General features: G+C 34.3%; 1 pseudogene; it reads left to right on the forward strand.

Moving 5' to 3' along the window:
- Positions 1-6,798: 6,798 nt before the first annotated feature.
- LOC131484769 (transcription factor BTF3-like) lies at positions 6,799-7,677 on the forward strand (annotated as a pseudogene).
- The last annotated feature ends 17,696 nt before the right edge of the window (positions 7,678-25,373 follow it).

The raw sequence follows: 25,373 nt of genomic DNA on the forward strand, positions 1-25,373 counted from the left end.
ATAAAGGCTGAAGAGGGCTGGAAGGAGCCTGGGTCCCCAGTGCCTCAGTCGAGTTATCAAAGCGGCTTTCGGTATTTCCTTGAAGACTTTTCCATTATATGAAAGTAAAATAAATACAAGACTTAAAATGTTTTCATTTTGTTTCCTTCAACATACTACTGAAATCAATTCTTAATACAAAGGAATTCTATACCACCTTTAACCAAGTGTAGTTTGGGGAGAGATTGAGATACATAGAAACATTCTTAGTAAGTACATAAAAGCTTGGATTGAGAGTAACCTTTTTTCTGCCAGTGTTCCACAAGACAAACAAATATTTCTAATAAATTTTAACTTCATGAACAAGCGATGTCTTGCAATACGAGTAGAACCAGACACCGAATGTCACATGATCACAATTGAGTCAATGGTTCTTAAAATTCGCTTTGATATACAAATGCTTTGGAATACAAGCATGTTTCTGGAAAGGATTATGCTAGCGAACCAAGGTTTTACTGTATATTGTTTTTCTATGTTACATAGAAAATCATCACAAAATTAGAGGCTTAAAACCACACCATTTACCATTTGTTATTTCTCTAACTCTACTAATTTAATATATCTATTAACTTTCCCAGTTTCTGTGCGTCAGAAGTCTCAACACAGCTCAAGTATGCACTTCTCTTTCAAGCTCGCATGGTTATTGGCACATTTCAGTTCCCTGACATTGTAGGACAAAAAAAAAAAAAAAAAAAAAAAAATAGCTTGCCATGTTGCTCTCTTTCCCCGGGCAGTTCAGCCCCTGGGCAGCTTTTTCTTCCAAACCAGCAGGAGAGTCTACCTAATGCATATATAGACAGATAATCATGTATAACCAAATCATGGGGATGACATCCCATGCCCATCACCTTTGCCATATGTTACTTATACAGGTGAGTCATGTCTCACATCCACTCAAGTGGAGAGTATTTACAGGGAATAACACCCAGCAATTGAAGAACATGGGTTCCATATTAGAATTCTGCCTATCATTCCCAGTACACAAACATATTTTTGCAAAGGGATTCTGAGTTTCTACATCTTTTTCTGCATTGGTGTACTAGAGAAGATATTCTAGATGGCTCTTCAGAGAACCTCTTTCTAACATTTTGAAGAACTCCTTAAACATAGATCTTAGAATAAACCCATCACAAAATATATTCACTAGCTTCTTCAAGTCTAAACCAAGGTCAGATCTAGCTTTCCAGGGGTAAAATTTCATACTCAAGTAGAAAAAGCTTCAGCCAACCCAAACTGCTCTTTATCAAAAGTTTCCAAACTTAATACCTAGAGTTCAAGATTTATTTAATCACAAACCCGCATCATAGAAGTTCACAATGAAAAATATCTGGACAGAGACATCTCCCTAAATTTAACACTAAGAAGATTATCTCTCCTTCTTTTTGTGTATGATTGTTATTTGAGGTATATGTATCAGTGATACTGGATAATAAATATGCCTGTTATATTTTTCCCATGTCTGTGAACATGCAGAACTCTGTTCTTTCTTTTCTATCCTGATATTTATCACACTTTGTTGTAATTACCAGTTTCCTCATTGACTTCCCCTTCTGGACTAAGAGCTGAGATACTGAGCTCTCCAAGGACAAGGGGGTCCTTCAATCAATGCTGGCATCTTAGCACTGACCCAAGTAGAGGCTTTACTCCCACTACCGTTATTTCACTGAAACTGAAAGAGTGATGCCTTCATTAAAAAAAAAAGTTATGCATTTTAAAGTGGCCCTAACTTGTTTACCTAACTTCTTTAAACAAAATATCACTTTATATAAGAAGATATTTTAATACTCTTTAGAAACAAAAAAAAAGTAACACATTAATATATGTTCTTAGAGGCAGGGACCCAGTTAGAGGACTGACCTAAAATCTATGCTAGAGATCTGAGGATAGTTTATATACTTAAGGCAGATTAGTTAATAGGGACATAGTATCCATGTGCTTGGCTTACCTGAATTCTGGATGAGTTAGAGTTTAAAGTTTTAGACTGTACCAAGATGAATTTACTCTTGCACCTTTTGAATAAAGATTCTTGTGCTAAGGCACTTCCCATGAAAACCACAGCAGTATTCTATGCATTCAAAAAGCAACACAAGAAACAGCATTACTGGTAGAAATCCTTGCTTGCTCAGCTCTCTACCAAAATAAAAGTTAAATGTGTGTACTTTTTATGTTGGAATCTCAGAATTTCATTTTGTTTGAATGTCAGAATCAAGCAGATCAATCCTGCTATGAATTAGGCTGGCTACTTTAGCATATAAACATCCAAGAGGTGTTATAATAGATGGTGCTTTCAAAACATGAAAAAAAGTGAAAGTGTATTGTGATAGATAAGCTTTTCTACCCTGCCTCTCTTACACAAATACACACAGATGTATCCGGACATTTCAAATTATTAATTTATATATATAAATATATTTAATCTATTTCATTATGAGTTTAATTTCTTATAATGAGTATAAATTCTGAAAGCAAAATAAAAATCATACACCAAGATAAATTTCACGTACTTTTGTATTGTGTGGATATAGTTACATTAGCATGACCAAAGTATGGAGAAAACTACATACTTTAGTGGCATAAACTGTATGGTATGTGAATTATATCACAATAAAGCTGTATGTTGTTATTGTTTTGAGACCCCTTAGGAGAATGAACGAGCCACACACTGGAGGAAATCTCTGCATAACTAACATCTGGTAAAAGACTGGTATCTAAAATACACAAAGGACTCTTAAAACTCAACAATAAGCCAACAAACAAACCATTTTTTACATGTTTATTTATTTTTGAGAAAGAAATTGCAAGTTGGGGAAGGGGTAGGAAGAGAGGGAGACACAGAGTCCAAAATGGGCTCTAGGCTCTGAGCTGTCAACACAGAGCCCAACGTGGGGCTCGAACTCACGAATTGGGAGACCATGACTTGAGCCAAAGTCAGATGCTTATCCAACTGAGCCATTCAGGTGCCCCTAAACAACCCAATTTTAAAGTGATCAAAAGATCTAAGAGATATTTCACCAAAGAAGTTACACAAATGGAAAATAAGCATATGAGGTATTATTCAACATCAGCTATCAAGAGAGAATGGAAAATTAAAGCAATGATGTATCTCTGTACATCTATTAGGATGGCCAAACTCCAGAACATTGGTAACACCAAATGCTGGAGAAAATAGGCTGCAAAAGAAACCCTTATTCATTACTGGTGGAAATATAAAACAATACAGCCGCTACTGAAAACAGTTTGGCAGTCTTCTGCAAACCTAAACATAATTATCATATGATCCTTATTGTTTACTAGAATACATTAAAAAGTATGTCCACATAAAACCTGTGCATAAATGTTTAACAGCAATTTAATCCATAATTGCCAAAACTTAGAAGACACAAAGATGCCCTTCAAGGTGAACAAACTATTGTACAGTGATACAAGAAATATATTCAGTGCCCCTCCAGGAAAAAGCTATCAAGCCATGAAAAGAATGGGAATTTTAATTTTGTATTGCTAAAGAAATAAATCTATCTGAAAAGGTGATGTACTATATAATTCCAATTATGTGACATTCTCGACCAAAGAAAACTAAAGATACAGTAAAAAGATCAATAGTTGCTTGGGGCACCTGGGTGGCTCAGTCGGTTAAGTGTCTGACTTTGGCCCAGGTCATGATCTCACAGTTCATGGGTTCAAGTCCCACACTGGGCTCTGTGTTGATGGCTCAGAGCCTGCAGCCTGCTTCGGATTCTGTGTCTCCCTCTCTCTCTGCCCCTCCCCCACTCATGCTCTGTCTCTCTCTCCTTCAAAAATAAATGTTAAAAAAATTAAAAAAAAAAAGATCAATAGTTGCCAAGGGTTCTAGGGAAGGGAGAGGGGGATGAATAAATGAAACACAGGGAATTGTTAGGGTAGTAAAATTTTTCAATATGATACTGTTAAGGTGAATACAAGTCACCATACATTTGTTAAAACCCATAGAATTTACAACAAAAAGAATGAACCCTAATGTAAAGTATGGACTTTAGTTGATAATAATATGTCAATATTGACTCATTGATTGTAACCAATGTGTACCACACTAATGCATTATGTTAATAATGGGGGAAACTGTATATATGTTTGGGGGTCAGATGAAGTGGTATATGGGAACTCTATACTTTCTGCTCAATTTTTCTGAAAATTTCAAATTACTTTAAAAATAAAATTTATTAATTAAAAAATTTTAATTTTCATATATATATACATATATATATATATGTATATATGTATATATATATTACGGATTATAGAAATGAAAACATACAAGAACAGAAATAACAAAATGGAAGGGCCCAGTGGTAGAGATGACAGTTGACTGAATCAGTGAACTTGAGGACAGATTCATAAAATTTACCCAACCTGAACAGTGAAAAGAAACTAGACAAGAAATGGAGTTTCAAGGATCTGTGGGATAACAACAAAATTCCCAATATTCCTAACATCACAATCCCAGAGGGAAAAGAAAATGACAATTAAAATACTATTTTAAGCAGTAATATAGATGCAAACTTTCCAAATTTGGCAAAAAACACAAATTTACACATTCTGGCAGTTGACCAAATCCCAAACAGGATAATCCCAAAGAAATCTATGCCAAAGGCACATCATATTTACACTTCTAAAAGCTAGAGAGGATAAAACACAAAACAAAACAAAAAACAAACAAAAAGCAAAAACAAAAAACAAAAAACCCATGAACCTTGAAAGCAGCTAGAGAGAAATGGTGTATTACCAGTAGGTAAAGAATGTCAGAGAACTGAATGCCAAAGAATGCATCTGAAATCATGGAGGGCAGAACAAAGTGATACACAGTTTTCCAAATGCTGGAAGGAAACAACTACCTATTATGAATTCTGTATCTGGTGAAAACTATACCCTCAGGAATGAAGGGGACATGAGGAAATTATCAGATGAAGGAAAAATAAAGAATGTTTTGCTACAAGACCCACTTTAAGATTGGCTGAAAGAAGTTCTTTGAACAGAAAAGACATGATGAAAGAGAGTCCCAGAGGATCAGTGTGGTACGTAGGGCAGAAGTATACGCACACACACTACAGTGCCCTTTCCTCGTGGATTTTATGTCATGTTGGATGGTTGAAACTAAACTCATAACATCTGATAATCATGATAATATTTTACTAGAGAATGTCAAGGGATATAAGTGGAAATGAAATTTTCATACTTGACCTGAAGTGGTAAAATACACAACGTGTAGACTGTACTGTCACACATGTATATTGTAATACCCATAGTAAGCACAACAGATACAACGCAAATACAATACTCAAAAACACTGTATGGATGGTCTCCAACTTATGAGGGCTCAATTTAGGATATGTCAACTTTATGATGGTGCAAAACTGATATGCATTTAGCAGAAACTACTTTCAGTTTTGTATTTGGATCTTTTCCCAGGCTAGCAATGTTTGGTAGAGTCTCTTGTGATTCTGGGCAGTGGCAGCAAGCCACAGCTCCCAGTCAGCTACACAGTAACAAGGGTAACAATGATACACTTAGACCCATTCTGTACCTGTGCAACTATTCTGTGCTTCACTTTCAGTATAGTATTCGATCAATTGCATGAGGTAGTCAGTACTTTCTTATAAAATAGTCTTGTGTTTATGATTTTGTCCAACTCTAGGCTAAAGCAAGTGTTCTGAGCACATTTAAGGTAGCCTTGGATAATTATTATGTTCTGTAGGTTAGGTATATTACCTGTGCTTTCAACTTACAATATTTCCAAATTACACTAGGTTTATTGGGCCATAACCCTATCATAAATTGAGGAATATCTGCGGATAAAACAAGACAAAATCTTTAAAAAAAACTACTCAAGTAACACACAGGAAGTCTTGAATAGAGAAAACAAGAAATAAAGAAAATAAATAATAAAAATGGCAGAGTAAAGCACTAACATATCAGTAATCACTTTAGATGTATAAGATATAAATACAGAAATCAAAAACCAGACATTGGATTTTAAAAATTGTCCCATATATATTCAAATTATAAGAAGCTCACTACAAATTCAATGATATTGGCAAATTGAAAGTAAAAGAATGGAAAAAATAAATGCCATGTAACATTAATTTAAAACAAACATAAATGGCTGTGTGTGTATATATATATATATATATATATATATATATATATATAAATTAGACCATAGAACAAATAAAATTATAAGAGACATAGAAGGACATTCAATAATGATAGAAGTTCAATTCAGCAGGAAGACATAAAAGTGTACACACTAAAAAATAAAACTTCAAAAATACATAAAAATACTGAGTTGAAAAGAGAAATAAATCCACAATTACAGTTTTCAACACCCCTCTTGGAAACTGATAAAACTACTAGAAAGAAAATTAAAAAGGACATAGATGATCTGAAGAACACAATCAATAAACAGTATCTAATTGATATATATGTTGAACAATCCACTCAACAACAGGAGAGTACACAATTTTATTTTAGGCACCAATAAGACATGCGCCAAGATAAGTCATATTTTGTATCATAAAAGAAGCCTCAATAAACTTAAAAGAACTGGCATCCCACAGAGTGTATTCTCTGATGATAATGGAATAAAACTAGAAATCAATAACAGAAAGGCAACAGAAACCTATTGTATGTTCTAAATTATTCATTGATTAAAAGTAGTATTTCCTAGTAGCCCCTGCTTCATTGTGTGTTTTTGTGTACCTGTGTGTGTACTGAACAATTTAAAGCAAACAAAAAATGCAATGTAAAAGTGTTTAGGATGATACTTGCAGAAGAATAAACAGAATTAGGCGCCTAATTTCAGCTGGCCCACCCGAGACCCCCTGAGCGCCAACCCTAGTCCCAGGCGCGGTCCCATTTCCGCTCCAACAAGATGAAAGAAACTATCAAGAACCAAGAGAAACTCACCAAACTGCAAGCACAATTGCGCGTTGGTGGGAAAGGAAGTGCTCCCCGAAAGAAGAAGGTGGTTCATAGAACAACTACAGCAGATGATAAAAAAACTTCAGTTCTCCTTAAAGAAGTCAGGGGTAAACAATATCTCTGGTATTGAAGAAGTGAGTATGTTCACAAACCACGGAACAGTGACCCACTTTAACAACCCTAAAGTTCAGGCATCCCTGGCAGTGATCACTTTCACCATGACAGGCCACACTGAGACAAAGCAGCTGACAGAAATGCTGCCCATTATCTTAAACCAACTTGGTGCAGACAATCTGACTAGGTTAAGAAGGCTGGCTGAAGCTCTGCCCAAACAATCTGTGGATGGAAAGTCACCACTTGCTACCGGAGAGGATAATGATGATAAAGTTCCAAATCTTACGGAGAATTTTGATGAAGCTTCCAAGAATGAAGCAAACAGAGATGAGTCAACTTCTGAAGAAGATAAACTTGAAGAAGTTACTGGGAGCTGCTATTTTATATTATGACTACTTTTTAAAAATTTTGTTCATGGATCTGATAAATTCTAGATCTCTAATATTTTTAAGCCCAAGCCTCTTGGACACTGCAGCTCTTTTCAGTTTTTGCATATACACAATTCATTCTTTGCAGCTAATTAAGCTGAAGAAGCCTGGGAATAAAGTTTGAAACAAGATTAATAAAGTTCTTTGCCTTGTAAAAAAAAAAAAAGAGTAAACAGAGTCATTATTGTAATGATGGTTAAAATTATTAAGTCATTGTTTACCTTCTCCCTATAAATATACCTAATAGTTCTTATTTGGGTAAGGTGATTATTCACATGTGTTATCTAATAAAAATACATCAATGTTCCAAGTTAAATTTTGTATTAAATTGGTTTATTAAAACAACCAATTGGGGGAAATTAACAGAAGGTGGTCAAAAGGTACAAATTTACAAATATAAGGTAAATAAATACTAGGGATATAATGTGCCTGATGACTATGCCTAACAGTGCTGTGTGATATACACAAGAAAGTAAATCCTCAGAGTTCTCACAACAAGGAGAAACATTTTTCCCCTTCTTTCTTTTCCTTTTATTGTATCCATATAAGAAGATGGATATTAGCTGAACCTACTGTAGTAATCATATTTGTAATATTTGTAAATCAAACTATTATGTTGTATGCCTTAAACTGATACAGTGATGTATGTCATTTATTTCTCAATGAAACTTGAAAAAAAAAGACAGAATCTCCCCCACACACACACACACAAATATAGATATTTATATCTATATCTATACCTATCTACATCTAGATGTAGATAGAGAAAGAGAGAGAGAGAGAGAGAGATAATACCAGTTTACTAATCCTGGAGTAGCAGAAAAGATATTGCCTATTCCTTGGAATGATTTTACAGAGAATGTAGAGTAAGATCAGAGGAAATGGGTGTTCATACATGTATATGTGTATGTGTACTGAATGCTAAGCGTAGCTGTACAATTTTGCTATGTGATTCAAATGTGATTCATTCACATTCAAAAGTGATTGAATGCAATTTGAAAACTTGAGGGTTTACATTATTAATATTTAATATGCAATCATTTATTTTTAGTTTGGTCTAAATGAGATGGGATTTCATATCCTTTTAATTTTAGTAACTTTGGCTGTTATGGATCAAACATTTATGTTCCCCCCAAAATCATATATTGAAGCTCTAATACTCAGTGTGATGGTATTTAGTGGGGCCTTTGGAAGGTAATTAAGCTTAGATAAGGTCATGAAGGCGGAGTCATCCTGATGGAATATGCCTTTATAAGAAGAGGAGGAGACGCCAGGGCTTTCTTTCTCTCTTCTATGTGAAGATACAGTGAGAAGGCAAAAGTCTGCAAACCAGGAAAAAGGCTCTGACAAGAACCCAATCATACTGGCATCTTGATCTTGGACTCCCAGCATTCAAACTTGTGAGAAAATAAATATCTGTTGTTAAGCCACCCAGTCCATGGTACTTTTTTTCTGGTAGCCCAAGTGACTAAGATGGGTGTGATAGGTATTGAGAGGAAGAAGAATCTAGAAATCTTAATCTGCAGAATAAAGCAGATACAACAAGTTGCCTGGCATTTTAATTTAAATTATGACATGAATGATAGGAAGTCAGGGAACTTTGCAAAAAGCCAAGGTAAGACTTTCAGAAGGAAGGAACAGCAAATGCAAAGCCTGTTGAATATTAATGAAAATCTAAGGAGGCTGCATATTCAGAGCATCAAAAGTGAAGAAGAGACTGTAGAAAGAAATTGATATTGGAGGCTGGGTTGGAGTCAAATTGTGCAGGGTCTTTTCAGACTCAATAATATGTTGGATATTATTCTCCTTGCATACGCCATTAAAAGTCTGAGCAGAGTTTGGTTTACACTTAAAACACTTTCTCACTGGGAGGTTGGGGTGGTGGGAATGGAATAAGAAAGACCAGGAAGGAGGCAAGTGTAGAAAACAATGTGAGAACTGATAGTATTGTGAATTAGGGTTATGTCATTGAAGGTAGAGAGTTCAAAATATACTTGTTGAGTAGCACTCACAGGATTTCCTAATGGATCAGACTTCAGAGACTTTTATATAAGCAACAAGATGGTTGGTGGTATCCTTAAATAAAATGAAAGGCTGGGGAGAAACAAATTTAGGAGGGGGAAAAAAGAGCTCCAATTTGGACATGCTGACTTTGATATGTGAGTTTTGATGAAGACTGTCTCACTGACCAATTTTAGTCCTTTTTTCAATTAGGCTTCATCTTGGACCTGTCCTCAGCCTGCTTAGCCCTTTTTGGCAAGAATCTTGCCAAGGAAGTATAAGGAGAATCTCCCCCAAATGCCTGCATTGTTGATATCTGATGCCCCTTGATATCTGTTTAAAGTCCTCATTACATACAACCCTTGATATCTGATCACTTTGGCCTGCCTTTAGCATGAATCTTGTTAAGCCAACTTACTGAAAATCTCCCTATTCATGATTCTCTCCTCTTAGAAAATTTCTACCTGCTGATATGCCCCGATTCGAGAGACCCCCCCCCCCCCCCCCCGAAAACAAACCACCAGAGTCCAGAGTCAAAGCCAAGCGGCTGGGGTCGTTTATTGCAGGTTCGAACCGGTCCTCCGCGCACTCATTGCCGGTGACGCTAAGAGGCCCCGAGCAAGGATCTTACAGCTTCTTTTCAACGTTTTTTATTTATTTTTGGGACAGAGAGAGACAGAGCATGAACAGGGGAGGGGCAGAGAGAGAGGGAGACACAGAATCGGAAACAGGCTCCAGGCTCCGAGCCATCAGCCCAGAGCCTGACGCAGGGCTCGAACTCACGGACCGCGAGATCGTGACCTGGCTGAAGTCGGACGCTTAACCGACTGCGCCACCCAGGCGCCCCTTACAGCTTCTTTTATAGACAGGCACAAACAAGTTAGGGATTTTTTTGAGGTTACAGAGCTGTTATTGGTTGACATTTAAATTTGAACGCTCAGCAGAACTTGATTGGTTCCCGCCTTTATTTCAAACCACAACGGGGCACGCCCTGGCTGGTTTTGGGAATGGTGGAGGGGGTGGGGGGGTGGGGGGGTGGGGGGGGTGTCTTTTCTTTGCAGTTGTGAGTACACCTGGTAATTTTTCTCTTAGTCTCTCACTGACCCTGTCACTTTTCTCTTTGGCCACGAATTCCAAATTGTGCTTGTTGAACTTAGAGTTGACCTCAGTGATACACCAAAATCTATCCTTCCTATTGAAAAAGTACCAGATAAAATTTGTCTTTACTGCCTTCAACAAGTGTCTGGATCTATTTCTCTTTAACAGTTTGCATTATTAGATTATCTCTGATAATCAGACACAAATGCAAATCTTCTCTACCAGAATACAATTTCTCTAAAACAGATAGCCAGCTAGAATGAGTTCCTCAATTCTATCCCTCAGAGAAACACGCGCTGAGCAAAATGCAATCGCTGCATCCAGAGGTATGTCTGTGACCATTAGACGTTGCCCATGAATTTGTAGCTCTAAGGACCAAGCTGAGAGATGCTTCTGAAAGAAGCCAACAGCAATAGGTAGCTCTATGGTTCAATGGAAATACTGCTATCCACAGAAACACTGGCTGGCCCTGCATTTTATGTAGATGGGATCATTTTCTCTCCAGTAACTACACTCCTTTGAGCTTTCACCTCATGTACATCTTTGGCATTTCGACTCCCAATAACATTTCCTAATGTTAAAATTTACTCTATTGTGAACATAACTCTGAATGAAAACATATTTATAAAGGAACTACTCTGCAAGGTACAAAAAAATCACTATAAACAGTAGAATTTATTATAATAAAAGCTGTTTTCGCAGGTGCAATAAAATTTGGTTTCAAGTTATATTGACTTACTAAACATAGATTAATATAGGTAGAGATATACATTACACTCTTAATTTATAATTGCAAAAGCTGAAGTATTTGTTCTTTGATAATACCGTTTTTCTTTTCCTTAATGAAAAACTACAAGTCATGTAACTGTTTCATCACTGGCAAAATGAAGCAGCAGGTGAAAAATCCTACTGTTGTTTCCATCCATAGATATAATGTCAATGGTAGTGGGATAGAATAAGACATCAGATTTCACCAGGCAAAATCTGTTACCTAGCACTGCTGTCCAAAGCTGCCTGTCTTTACCTTGGGTTGATATCAGCCTGTAATGGTAACTGGTATGTTTTGCTATTCAGCCTGACATATACTCCTTGCTGGTAATGAGATTTGGAAGGAAAACCTAATGACATTTCCTACCCAATATATCTGATGGCAGCAGAGTAGAAGACAATGCTATGCAGGGCGTTTTTCCTTCCCCGTGAAGAGTAATGTCACAGCAGAAATCTTTGGCATGGAAGTTGCTTACAGTAGACTTATGTCACTTTGAAAATAGCAGTAACAACAACAACAATAATAATAATTCCATGACTGACAGTGAATGGTATAGCACACCACAAAATCTTAAAATAATTTAAGTGACAAATGACAAACATTTCAACTTCCTTGCAGTTTGTGGACATTTTCCCCCCTAAATAGTTTGAGTTTTCTGGTCCAAATGATTTATATTTTTTTAAGATAGAAAATCCTTTAAAGTCTCATGTATTAATAATAGAAACATACTTCCACTAAATCATAGGTTTTTCTTTACTTCTATGAAGTAGTGAATGATTTTTATTCAACCTGGAAGTGTTCCCTTCACTCTGTAACAATCAACTTAAATGTCATGAAGTCTCTAAAGCTTTATCAAGCTTTCTCCTTTAGAGTAACTGTTTTCCTCATACTATTTAACAACATTTGTTTATTAATTTAATACACTTATTGAGTGTCAGCACAGGTTTTGAGCAAGAAAATATAGTAAGTTAAGAGACATATGTTCTCTTTCTAACAGGGTTCACATGCATGGGGTAAGGAGAAGTTAGAGTAGATAAACAAGATGACTGCAGATTGTGAGAAATGTCATGAAATTAACAAAGTGGGTAATACATGACAAAATATGTGACTGAGTGAAGCATATTCAAAACATCAATCTTCTGTAAAACGATCAGAAAAGACCCTGCTAAGGATATGTCCTAAGACCAAAGGATAGGAATATGGATGAATTGATGGTATCCAATCAAAGAGCATTCTGGGAAGTAAGAGCAGCAAGTGCAAAAATACTGAGGTAGGAAAAGACCTTGGCCTGTTCAAAGAACACAGAGACACCTGTAGGATGATCCTGAGGATCTTTGAGAGACAGGATACTACATCTTATATATCTTCTGAATCCTGTCTTCTAGCAAACACTTTAAAAGGAATACTACAAACTTTTTTGGTTCATAAAGAATAAGCAATTGAGATATAGGTTTATAAAACTAACAGGTTTTTAAAAAATATATCATCTTGTGAAATGACATTAACATAATAAAATAACTAACAGCAAGATAGGATGATGTATAATTTTGCTAAAATTGTGTGGTAGAGGCAATTGAAGTAATTACGTGATAAGAGATATTGGTATCATTTTTTAATAGTCAAGAAAACTTTATTATTTTTGAATAAGGAAACAGATTTGAGCTTTCCAGTATGACTGAATCTTTAATTTTAGTAAGAATCTGTCAATTTGAGATTTGATTGATAAATTTTAAGCAACATTTTTAATGGTGTTTAAGGGTGAGTATGTTTGTATGTTTCTCTTATATTGAGCAACATAAAGTAAAGGCAATTATTAGTTAATGCTGATGTACTAGATCTAAGAAGTGTATATGCTGGAGGAAAAAAAAGGCAAATAAGAGTGCTTAGAAAGGTCTTTCATTATTGAGGTTGGTTTTACACACTTCCTTTTCTAAGAACTTCTCACCTTGTGCCATGTCCTTCATTTATGACATATTTATGAATAGTAGTTTACATGATGCTTTACCAAAAAGAATAAACATATCTAGAACATTTTTAGGACCAACAAGATTTTTGGAAATACTCTGACCATTTTTCAGTTAAAACATCATGGTCTTCTGTGCAAGCTAAAGAATATAGCTTATTAAAATTAATTAATTTAAAAAAATCAAAGGGGGCGCCTGGGTGGCTCAGTCGGTTAAGTGGCCGACTTCGGCTCAGGTCATGATCTTGTGGTCAGTGAGTTCAAGCCCCGCATCGGGCTCTGTGCTGACAGCTCAGAGCCTGGGGCCTGTTTCAGATTCTGTGTCTCCCTCCCTCTGACCCTCCCCTGTTCATGCTCTGTCTCTCTCTGTCTCAAAAATAAATAAATGTTAAAAAAAAATCAAAGCTTTCTTATATTAGTAATATTTACTGAGACCACAATAAACATTTTTGAATTCGTTTAATCGTTGAAAAATCTTTTAACAATATTAAATTTACTTTTAAGGAATTTAAGTTCCTGTGAAGATTGGGTACCCAATTGATAAACATTTTCCTTTGATGCTATTTGTTTTCATTCATACAGATTTTTAATATAGATCATCTAATTTTAATGTAGTACTGACTTTTGTATGTTGGAAACTACAAACAGCCCCAGGGTAGTGATTCTGTTGAGGAGCTGAGGTTTTTATTGAACTTACTGAGATTCTCAATGTGTTTACTCTGTGAATATATTTAGTACATAAACAAGACATTAGGAAAAGAAAGGAGAAATGGTTGACTTGTTAAGATCTTTTATATGGTTATCATGTGCCTCTCGTATTCTCAAAAATATTAAACATGTTCAAAGATAGAGTATTTCTTTTCATCTTCATTTTCTCTGTAGCTCTTAGAGCTATAGCAAACATAGTAGGTACTTGATAAATACTGTGTGAATTGAGTGTGTCATTCTTGAATGATCTTTTTTTTTTTTTCCTGAGAAGTTACCTTTAGTTTTTGATTCCAGATGGAGACTACAGATCAATACCTATTATTTCCTAGAAATGGGGCAAGAGAGTAGCTGTTTATTGTAAGGATAAAGCCCACAGACATATTTTGTATTCATTAAATAAAAAGAAAATTATAATTTACGCCCTAACTTAAAAATAATTAATGGATGGACATGTGAAAATCTATCCCTGGGATAAAAGAATCTAGATTTGCATTGTTCTGGATTAAAAGATAGAGACTAGGTAATATTGTTAAATATAGTATTAAATTATGTCTAATATGTAAAAATTAAAAATGCATTTATTCTTTATTCATTCATTTAAAAATAATATAGATTTTGTCCAGCACTGTTGATGCTAGAGAAAATGCTTTGAAGGAAACATAATTTTCTTAGCCTTATGGAATTTATGTTTTATTTAGAATGAGGAGTGGGAGAAGAGGATAATAAATGAATGAATGATTAAATTTATTATAAGTTAAACAGTGAAATTTACTAAAAAGAAAAAAAAACAGGTTAGGTAAGGGAGATTATAAACTGCCAGGTGTGAGCATATTGCTATTTTATAAAGACTTCAAAAGCACTGTAACTAGGGTATAAAGAGTAGCCAGGAGGAGACCTCATTGCTAGAGTGTGATATGAGCAAAAGTTTGACAGAAGAGAGGAAGTGAGCCACATGGCTGCATGGGGACAGAGTGCTGAGGGCAAAGGCCCTGTGAAGAGTGAATACTTGGAGTGTCCAAGAAGCACAGAGATCCAATATGGCTGCAGTGGGAGTGAGTGAGCTGGATGTCAAGAGAAAATGAGATTGGAGGGATAATTTCAAAACACTAGGCACTACTTATTCCAAAAAATACACAGTTTTATAACAATAAACTTATTTTCTAAGTGTTCTTTGGCATCTTTTATATACCAAGCAAGCTGTTAATTGCTTACTATGAATACTATTTAATTCTCATAATCATCCTGTAAATAAATCTTAGAGAGGTCATATAATTTGGCAAAGTTATGAAACAGGTAAGTCCCTGAAGAGAGGCAAATTTGTAGCCAATATTGTTTTTTTCTTTTTATTTATCTTGAAAATTATTTATCACTTATTAATTTAATTCCTTTCTTTTACCTGTCTATATTTGGATGGAATGATCTAAGTCAGAACAATATTTAGTATGCAACTAACAGCAGCCTTGTCTCTACGGAAGTGGCTGAAGTATGCTGCAAAATAACATTCTAATATCCGATTCATTGAGCTGCACCCATTTGTCATGGCATGCGATAAGTATCTAGCAACACCACTTCTGCACTTATGACCTGTTCAAATTTTATGCCCTATACAAGTGTTTGCATGCTATATAAATCCAGCTGCAAGCTGAATATCTGTAATCACAGTTAAAAATTAATAAATTAATGATCTAAACTCACAGTTTAAAACTAATGATCCTTGCACAACAGAGGAATAAGCACTAGCTAGGTGAGCAAACCGAATGTAAGTTTGATTCTGAATTCATATTTTACCCAAATATAATTGCTTCTGATAAAGACCAGTTTCAGAGGAATTGCTCTTCATTCAGTGCCTTTCCATCACTCCAAAACGTAAGACGAATGGAAAGGGAGATTGTGTGCTAGTGCTTAAACAAAGTGAGAACATAAAGGAAATTTGCCTATCAGTGGATCTTATACAGTTCAGATAGATTGTTGATGTACCAGAAGGTTCTTTTGAATTAAGTCACCAGTCATCTGAAGCTCTTTCAGAAGTTTAGACAGCCCAGCAGTGACTTGCAATTTCTGATACCAGTGACAAATGACCTAAATCAAAAATATTGGATTTGCATATTCATAATGCAATTTGAGTACTAATGCTCTTGACCGCTAGGGAACTCTTGATATAATTATGTTAATTTCCAATATGTTTCCCAATGTTCTCTCTGTACCAGTGATTGCTTACATGAAAGTTAATATTTTATATTTAAGATAAAGCATGAAAATAAATAGCACTATTTGTTTCATAGAAGCTGTATTATATTAGAAAATGTATTCACATAGGAAATATGAAGATAATTGACAGATTGTAGCTGAACTAATACTGAATTTGTTTATATTTAAATTGCCTTTAGATCAAAGTCACTATATTGTAACATTTCTGTGAAAAATGCATTGGCTAGAGAATACTGCAGTTCGTTTGGCCACCTTAACAATTGATGCCATGGTTTCGTGAGCAATTTGACTGCAGCAATATACATAGAGATGTAGACAGACAAAAGAAATGAATTGACATGCCCCTGTCCAGTGCAACTCAGAATAAAGCCTTGACAATTATTAAGCAAATCTGTGAATAGTTAATAATTAATGGTGTGAATACATACAGTACCTGAAAACTAAATAATATAAAAAACATCTTTTGTTCGACCTACAAACATAAAATATAATTCAACTCTGAATGTTTCCATCAGGTTACAGGGAAGTAGATGTGCATATCTCAATGAAAATACAGTCATGTTCTCTTCTTTTTGAATATGCTTGGTAAATTCCTCTGAAGGAGAGGTTAAACAAATTTTTCCAATTTACCTTGGTTTCACCAAACAAGAATATCAAATATGTCTCAGTATAACGCATATAAAATATTTAATACATCCAAAACACTATGTGACACAGTAAGGAATTAAGTTCCTCTTTTTAAATATAATGATTGAAAATAGAAAGGCATTAGAGTAAAAATGAACAGAATAAATACATGCATGGTTATGGATTTGAGGTATTATGAGTGATAATGTGTTCATTGTATGATGATCATAATGTTGAAGTTAGCAGACCAATTTTATTGTGTAGATTAAATAAAGATAGTAAAATTCTTTCTAAATTTCGGCTACTTAATAGCAAATGTTCTTATTGAACAAAAAGAAAAGGACTTGCTGATTAGGAGCCTTGAGTTCCAAAGCTCTGTTTTATAAAGGTGTCTGAGAACTTGCATAGAGTAATGTTTGAGTGCCTCAGTGGTAACCTTAAGAATAAAAAGTCATTGCTGAAGTTAAGAAAAGGACATTTTTGTTCAGCAAGATCTAACTAGAATGAATAAAAATGAGATCATTAATCAAAACAATGCCAATGTCCAAGAGATTCCAAAAATTTAGAAAAGAAGGGTATTTCTGCATGAAGGAACACATGTCAGAGAAGATAGAGGTAAAAAGGCCCAAGATTTGAAAAAAAAAAAATCACCAAGAAGCCACTGTGAAATAAATTTGCATAATGTTGCATTTCACCTTTCCCCAGGGAAGAGGACATTTGATCAGCCCTAGCCAGGCCATCCTTTGTAATTATAATTACTAACTATTAAATGTAAAATTAAGTAGCATTGTATAATTGTGTATATTTAACTGTCTCTGTTAATGTTATACTAAACACCCAAGGAAAAAAAAACAGAAAAACTTTACAGCCATATTATTTTATATCAATTTATATTCAACTTAGATACTCAGTGCAGTATCTAAATTGAAAAATTTAATAGGGTATGAACTAACCAGTATTTTCTAAGAACTTTTTGCCACTTTACATTGGTCAAAACATTCTTACTTCCTGTATATTAGTTTCTTCAACAAAGATAACAAAATAGAGAAGGTTTTAGTGGTAACAATATAAAGTTACCAAAGACAATTATCTAAATTATATCTTCTAACATACAAAGAAGTTGTAGAGAATGATAAAAAAAAAATTGTACTGAAAAATTAAGTTAAGGAATCATAAATTTTAAGATTGAATCATTAACACAGATGATGAAGTAAGTTTTATTTCCATGTATAAAAAGCAACTGATGCTAATTATTTTGAAGTGTTTCTTTTTTTATTTTTATTATTTTTATTTTATTATTTATTTTTTTAAATTTATGTCCAAATTAGTCAGTATATAGTGCAACAATGATTTCAGGAGTAGATTCCTTAGTGCCCCTTACCCATTTAGCCCATCCCCCCTCCCACAACACCTCCAGTAACCCTCAGTTTGTTCTCCATATTTATGAGTCTCTTGTTTTGTCTCCCTCCCTGTTTTTATATTGTTTTTGTTTCCCCTCCCTTATGTCCATCTGTTTTGTCTCTTAAAGTCCTCATATGAGTGAAGTCATATGATTTTTGTCTTCTGACTAATTTCACTTAGCATAATACCCTCCAGCTTCATCCATGTAGTTGTAAATGACAAGATTTCATTCTTTTTGATTGCCAAGTAATACTCCATTGTATGTATATATATATATATATATATATACACACACACACACACACACACACACACACACATATATATATATACCACATCTTCTTTATCCATTTGTCCATCGATGGACGTTTGGACTCTTTCCATACTTTGGCTATTGTTGATAGTACTGCTATAAACATTGGGGTGCACGTGTCCCTTTGAAACAAAACACCTGTATCCCTTGGGTAAATGCCTAGTAGTGCAATTGCTGGGTCGTAGGGTAGTTCCATTTTTAGTTTTTTGAGGAACCTCCATACTGTTTTCCAGAGCGGCTGCACCAGCTGCATTCCCACCAACAATGTAAAGGAGATCCTCTTTCTCTGCATCCTCGCCAAATCTGTTGTTGCCTGAGTTATTAATGTTAGCCATTCTAACAGGTGTAAGGTGATATCGTGGTTTTGATTTGTATTTCCCGGATGATGAGTGATGTGGAGCATTTTTTTCATGTGTCGGTTGGCCATCTGGATGTCTTCTTTGAAGAAGTGTCTATTCATGTCTTTTGCCCATTTCTTCACTGGATTGTTTGTTTTTTAGGTGTTAAGTTTGATAAGTTCTTTATCAATTTTGGATACTAACCCTTTATCTGATATGTCATTTGCAAATATCTTCTCCCATTCTTTCAGTTGCCTTTTAATTTTGCTGATTGTTTCCTTCACTGTGCAGAAGCTTTTTATTTTGATGAGGTCCCAGTAGTTCATTTTTGCTTTTGTTTCTCTTGTCTCTGGAGACATGTTGAGTAAGAAGCTGCTGAGGCCAAGGTCAAAGAGGTTTTTGCCTGCTTCCTCCTGGAGGATTTTGATGGCTTCCTGTCTTACATGTAGGTATTTCATCCATTTTGAGTTTATTTTTGTGTATGGTGTAAGCAAGTGGTCCAGGTTCATTCTTTTGCATGTCTCTGTCCAGTTTTCCCAGCACCACTTGCTGAAGAGACTGTCTTTATTCCATTGTATATTCTTTCCTGCTTCGTCAAAGATTAGTTGGCCATACGTTTGTGGGTCCATTTCTGGGTTCTCTATTCTGTTCCACTGACCCGAGTGTCTGTTCTTGTTTCACTACCATACTGTCTTGATGATTACAACTTTGTAGTATAGCTTGAAGTCATATATGAACAACCCAGTGCTAATATCATCCTCAATGAGGAAAAACTGAGAGCTTTCTCCCTAAGGTCAGGAACAAGACAAGGACAAGACACTCTTATTCAACATAGTATTGGAAGTCTTAGCCTCTGCAATTAGACAACCCAAAGAAATAAAAGGCATCCAAATCGGCCAGGAAGAGGTCAAACTTTCACTCTTTGCAGATGACATGATACTCTACATAGAAAACCCAGAAGATTCCACCGAAAACTGTTAGAATTGATTCATGAATTCGGCAAAGTTGCAGGATATGAAATCAATGCACAGAAATCAGTTGCATTCCTGTACACCAACAATGAAACGACAGAAAGAGAAATCAAGCAATCGATCCCAGTTACAGTTGCACCAAAACCCATAAAATACCTAGGAATAAATCAAACCAAAAAGGCGAAAAATCTATACACTGAAAACTATAGAAAGCTTATGAAAGAAATTGAAGAAGACACAAAAGAATGGAAAAAGATTCCATGCTCTTGGATAGGAAGAACAAATATTGTTAAAATGTCGATACTACCCAAAGCAATCTACATATTCAATGCAATCCCTATCAAAATAACACCAGCATTCTGCACAGAGCTAGAACAAATAATCCCAAAATTTGTATGGAACCAAAAAAGACCCCAAATAGCCAAAGCAATCTTGATGGTTCTTTTAAATCAGTGGATGAAGAAATAAACAAGGTGCCGTGATTTCCAGATTTTATTCATACGCATTTCAATAAGATAAATATTAGATGGTGTACTTAATGACTGAAGGTTTCAAATAACCAGAGAATACATTATCTTTTTGAATAATCATATTATTAATATTATTATTAATTTTAGGCCTTTTATGTAGCTCTATTGCATACATTAGTTATAGCACAACAATTTACATTCTAGCTTTATACACTTGAGAAAGAAGGGTATGTTCAAGTTTTTAAAAAATAGGTTTTATTTGTTAATGCCGCCTCTAGATACATTTAGAGCAGTTTATATATGGAACTGTCAAGTTCAATTCATTTACTAATGACTTCCATATCTTTTCTGGCCTAAATTTCATTGAACATCAGTTGAATACTATTGGATACATAGAACAGATCATTTCCAGCATGTCACTTTTCTGCCAACAAACAATCTAAAAACTCATTATTCTCTACATCACATTCTACTTTGGGTGAGCAAATTTCACGTTGTGAGACAATGTCAACTATGTTAAACTGACGGTGGAGGTTCATGGATTTAATTTGCTAAAGCCACATATTTTTTTAAAAATGAACTCAGAGAAGGTAACTTCAATCCTTACACCCTCATAAAATATGATGGGCAAGGAGAACTGCATTACTGCATCAACAAATTTGGTATTAAGTATGAAGTGTGAGTGAGTTTTAGATTTAGTTTAAAACCTCATCTACTTATAACTAATATAACCAATATCAGGATGAGTAGTTATATAAAGCCCATTTATATGTTTATTTGCTTTAACCGAGGAAAACAAACAAAAGCATAAAGGTGCAAAACCACACATGCACACATGTATATCTACTAAGTAATGTAAGAGGTTATTCATCCAATTTTTAGCGAGAGGTCATATGCATACTATTCACACAGATAAATAACAGTGATTTGTGGAAATAAACTATTCTTATAGCATAAATTCACTTCATATTTTTAAATAGAGTAAATACTTCTACAAAACAGAAAATGTCATGCATGTCTCTTTCTCATTTTCCACCTCCATTCTACTTTTCCAAGTTAGTTTTATATTCTAAAAAGTAAAGCAGGGAGCAAGCACATGAGTTATGACAAATCTCCCTAAGATGTTTCTAGTTAGAGCCCGTTCACAGCACTCATTTTGCTTACCACCATTGTCCCTTCCCCCCAAAATTTGTACTTATTCCATCACCTCAAAAACATTTTAACGCAATGGATCTAAGCTACAGCAGCTTTTAATATTACCCCCAATTTCATTTTATGCTAAGAACCATTGTTCCTTTTGACATGTTCATTCTTATTGGTATCATTATACATTTTACCAGAAAGTGAAATTTTAAACCACTTTAAGAGAGTGTGTCTTTGCATGTCTGTATGTGTGTACATATTCACATATAAACAGAAGCAACTTAGAGCTAGATTTAAATGAAAGTGGTAAGCTGTCAGGTGGCCATAAACAGTCTCTAAAAGACTTACTCATATTCATGGAGAATGTAAACCAAAATGAGTTTACTTTGAACAGTACAAAGCACATTCTCTTGCAAAAACATTAAATGTGCATATATACATTTCAATAATTACATATCATTTTAAATATTTTAAATATGAATAAGAGGGACTCTCATTTCTAGCACTCTGCTCACCTATACCCCGACCAAACCTGCAAATGTCACCTTCACAAATTTTGAACCTATGAAAACTGAAACTTTAGTTTATCCAGTTCAGTAAATTATCTTTGCGTTCAATATTTCACTTTGTTCTGGTCTCTGCACAGTATACATTTTGTGGTAGTTTGTGAAACATAGAAGACAAAAGCCAGCATTTACCCAAAGTAGGCATTCAGTTGAGGAGAGCACCTCCCTCTGATCCATTTACAGAACTGGGAAGAGATAGCTATATTCTTAGTGTATCTAATCAGAGTTCTACACAAAAAAAGAAAGAAAAAAAAAGTAATCAGAAGGACATTTGAAGAATAAGATTTGAAAATTTTTCACAACTTATAAGACATTCTGATCCATAGATCCCAATAAAACCATGAAGGATAAATAAAAATGAATCTACACCTAGAACATCCCAATAAAACACAAATTCAAGAAGAGAAAGAGGAAATCTAGAGAACAAATAGAAGTGGCAGAGGGTGGGGGTAAAGAGGTAGGGAAGAAAGATGATAAAATGTCTTCCGATAAAATGTTACATTTACTGCTGTTTTCTTATCAGTGGGATAACATACATATATAAATTTTCTTAGAAAACATGACTTTCCACTTAAAACTTAATTACATTTCATAATAGAGCAACAAAAAATTTATTTTCAGAACAATGGAGAAATTTTGCCATCAAAAGACCTTTTTAAAGAATATTTTAAAAGTTGTATTTCATATGGAAGGACAATAATCGAAAATGGGAAATTTTGTAAAATGAAAGGGATGAAGAACAAGTTAATAAATGTGTGATGAATATAAGTGAATACTGACTGTAGAAACAAAATTAAATTTTTACTTTGGGGTTATAAAATGAACTAAAGTACACAACAGTAGCCAACAGGTTATGCTGTATACAGTTTCCTTTTATTGACTGTTAACAAGGAAGGTTTCAAAGTTGGTTTTATCCAGCCGCTCACCAATGTCAACATGAACACAACTTTCTAAACAGTGGTATTTATGGATGCAGATATGGACTTAGACGTCGGTATAGGTAGAGTTATGCATGACAGTGGGTGCAGAGTTTTCAATTAAGCATATTTATTTCTCTGTGTAAGTCCTATCTAATAACTGTTTCTATTTTAACCCAATTTTTCACTCCCATTCTCCTTCCTATTCCATGTTCTAGGCAGCTGTGTAAAGGTATGCATTGTGTACCTTTTGTTTTATGTACTTTTGCAAAAGACTGCTGTTCCATATTATGCATTTTTAATTAAGGTAAAATATATCACTGACCCAATGCCTTTCTAGATCACTTCTCTGCCTTTTGCAATCACAACGTCATTCTAAGGCCCCTTCTCTTTCTGGTGCCATAGCTTCTAAGGTCACGTTTTTGTATTCACACTAATAGAGTATCACTTAACTATTACAAAATAAAGAAGAGCTTCTGAGTTTTATTTTGATTGGGCTAACTTAAGTCAAGCGCCCAAACTTGAAACAACACTTGTATAAGGGATGGAATAACACGGTTTAATTTAGGCCAAATAAGTCTAGGAAATGAGTCAATTCTACCCAAACTTGTAAGTTGACTTTAATAAGAGGAAAACACTTGTTCTCCAAAGAAAGTCTGAACGGGAAAATGGGAAGAGAGTATAGATGCTGGATATCAACCAATAACTGTCTTTTGGGTTGGTGCTACTCCAAGCATGCTCTGCAGACCAGTGGCAGTCCAGTTTGTCACTAAACTGGTGAGATATGTAAAGAAATTGGGAATGTGTTTGTTCAATTTAAGTGTATAGATATTCAACATTCAGAATCCTTATTTCACTCCTAACAACAAGATGCTGTTTATGTAATAATTTTCCGAATTATACATCTACTAGGATGCTTTCAATAATCTACACATATATTCTGTATATGTGTACATTCTACATATTTCATTCTGTGATATTTTTCTGATTTACTAATTTAAATATTATATACAGTTTATTAAATCCAATATGTAGAACACTGAGGACTTAAATTTTGTATCTTTGCTTTTGTTGAATTTTTCTAGTTATTCATTTTTATTTTATTTTACAAAAACAGGAGAAACAAAGAAAAAGGTAAAACAAAAATTTAGTACTTCACCACACATACTTTAAGAAAACTGTTCCACTGGATTAAACTAAATCAATGGTTTTCAACCCACGTAAGTGCCAAGTGTCCCACATTCTTCAAAATATGATTTTTATCAGTTTTACTCATTGAATAAAGCAGTCCAAGGACTGTGAAATACAATTTGCAATCCCCTGAATATGATGCTCTGTCACTATTTGATCTCACTTCTAGTCTTACAAGAAAGTTCCATTAAAAGTAGCTATTTTCTATGGGATTTTAAGATTTGTCCAGAGCTTAATTTCTTAATTAAAAATGGAACAATATTTATAAAGTAATACAAAATATAAAGCTAAAAGGCTCTTAAAACATTAGGAGCAACCTCTATAGAACTTATAGATGGAAAAGCCTAGATGATTCCATTAGCTAATGAACTAGAGGCTGCCATGAATTGTGTATAGTTGGTCACACAGCCTGTGGGGTAAGCCCAGAAATGTTGAAGTGACAGTTTGTGAATAAAAATCTGTAGTCCTTCTCCTTTATTCCTTTTTCTTTATATTTGAGGTAATAGTGCTGCTTGATTCTTTTCCTTTATTATTTTTGTAAATATCAAAAGGGAGAAACATTAAAACATGCTTATTAAATTAAAAGCACATACATATGTAATGAATTATTACATTTTATAAATATACTTTTTTGATATTTAGGAACTATCCCCAGATGCACTATAAGCGTTTTTTGTTCACTGATAAAAGTATTCACATTCATTTTTATAGGATTTAATAATTCCTAATTATCCTTAGATTTAATGAACCATGCTAAAATAGAAGTAATAATATTTTATTTTTTTGTTTCTTAATGTTTCCTTCAAAATTTTTTTAAATTATGTCTTATCAGAAGGAAAATAAATGGACTTTTAAAACAGAAAGTAATAGTTTATCATTGCTCAGTTTACTTCTAATAAATATTGGACTTTTTAAAGTCTATTTTTCTTAAGATATCTGATTTTATAATGCCATAGAAGGTATTTAAATTTAGAACAGTATAGAATTAAAATATTAATAGTTTAAAACTGTATCTGATTAAATGAGATCTCAGAGATAGTAACTCATTGAAGGTTTTTTTTGTTTGTTTGTTTGTTTTGTTTTTTAATGCCAAACAACAGTTGCTTTAACTGAAAGGTTGTTAACATACCTACAGCTCATTTTACATTTCTCGT

Source organism: Neofelis nebulosa, chromosome 1, assembly GCF_028018385.1.
Source record: "Neofelis nebulosa isolate mNeoNeb1 chromosome 1, mNeoNeb1.pri, whole genome shotgun sequence".
NCBI lineage: Eukaryota > Metazoa > Chordata > Mammalia > Carnivora > Felidae > Neofelis > Neofelis nebulosa.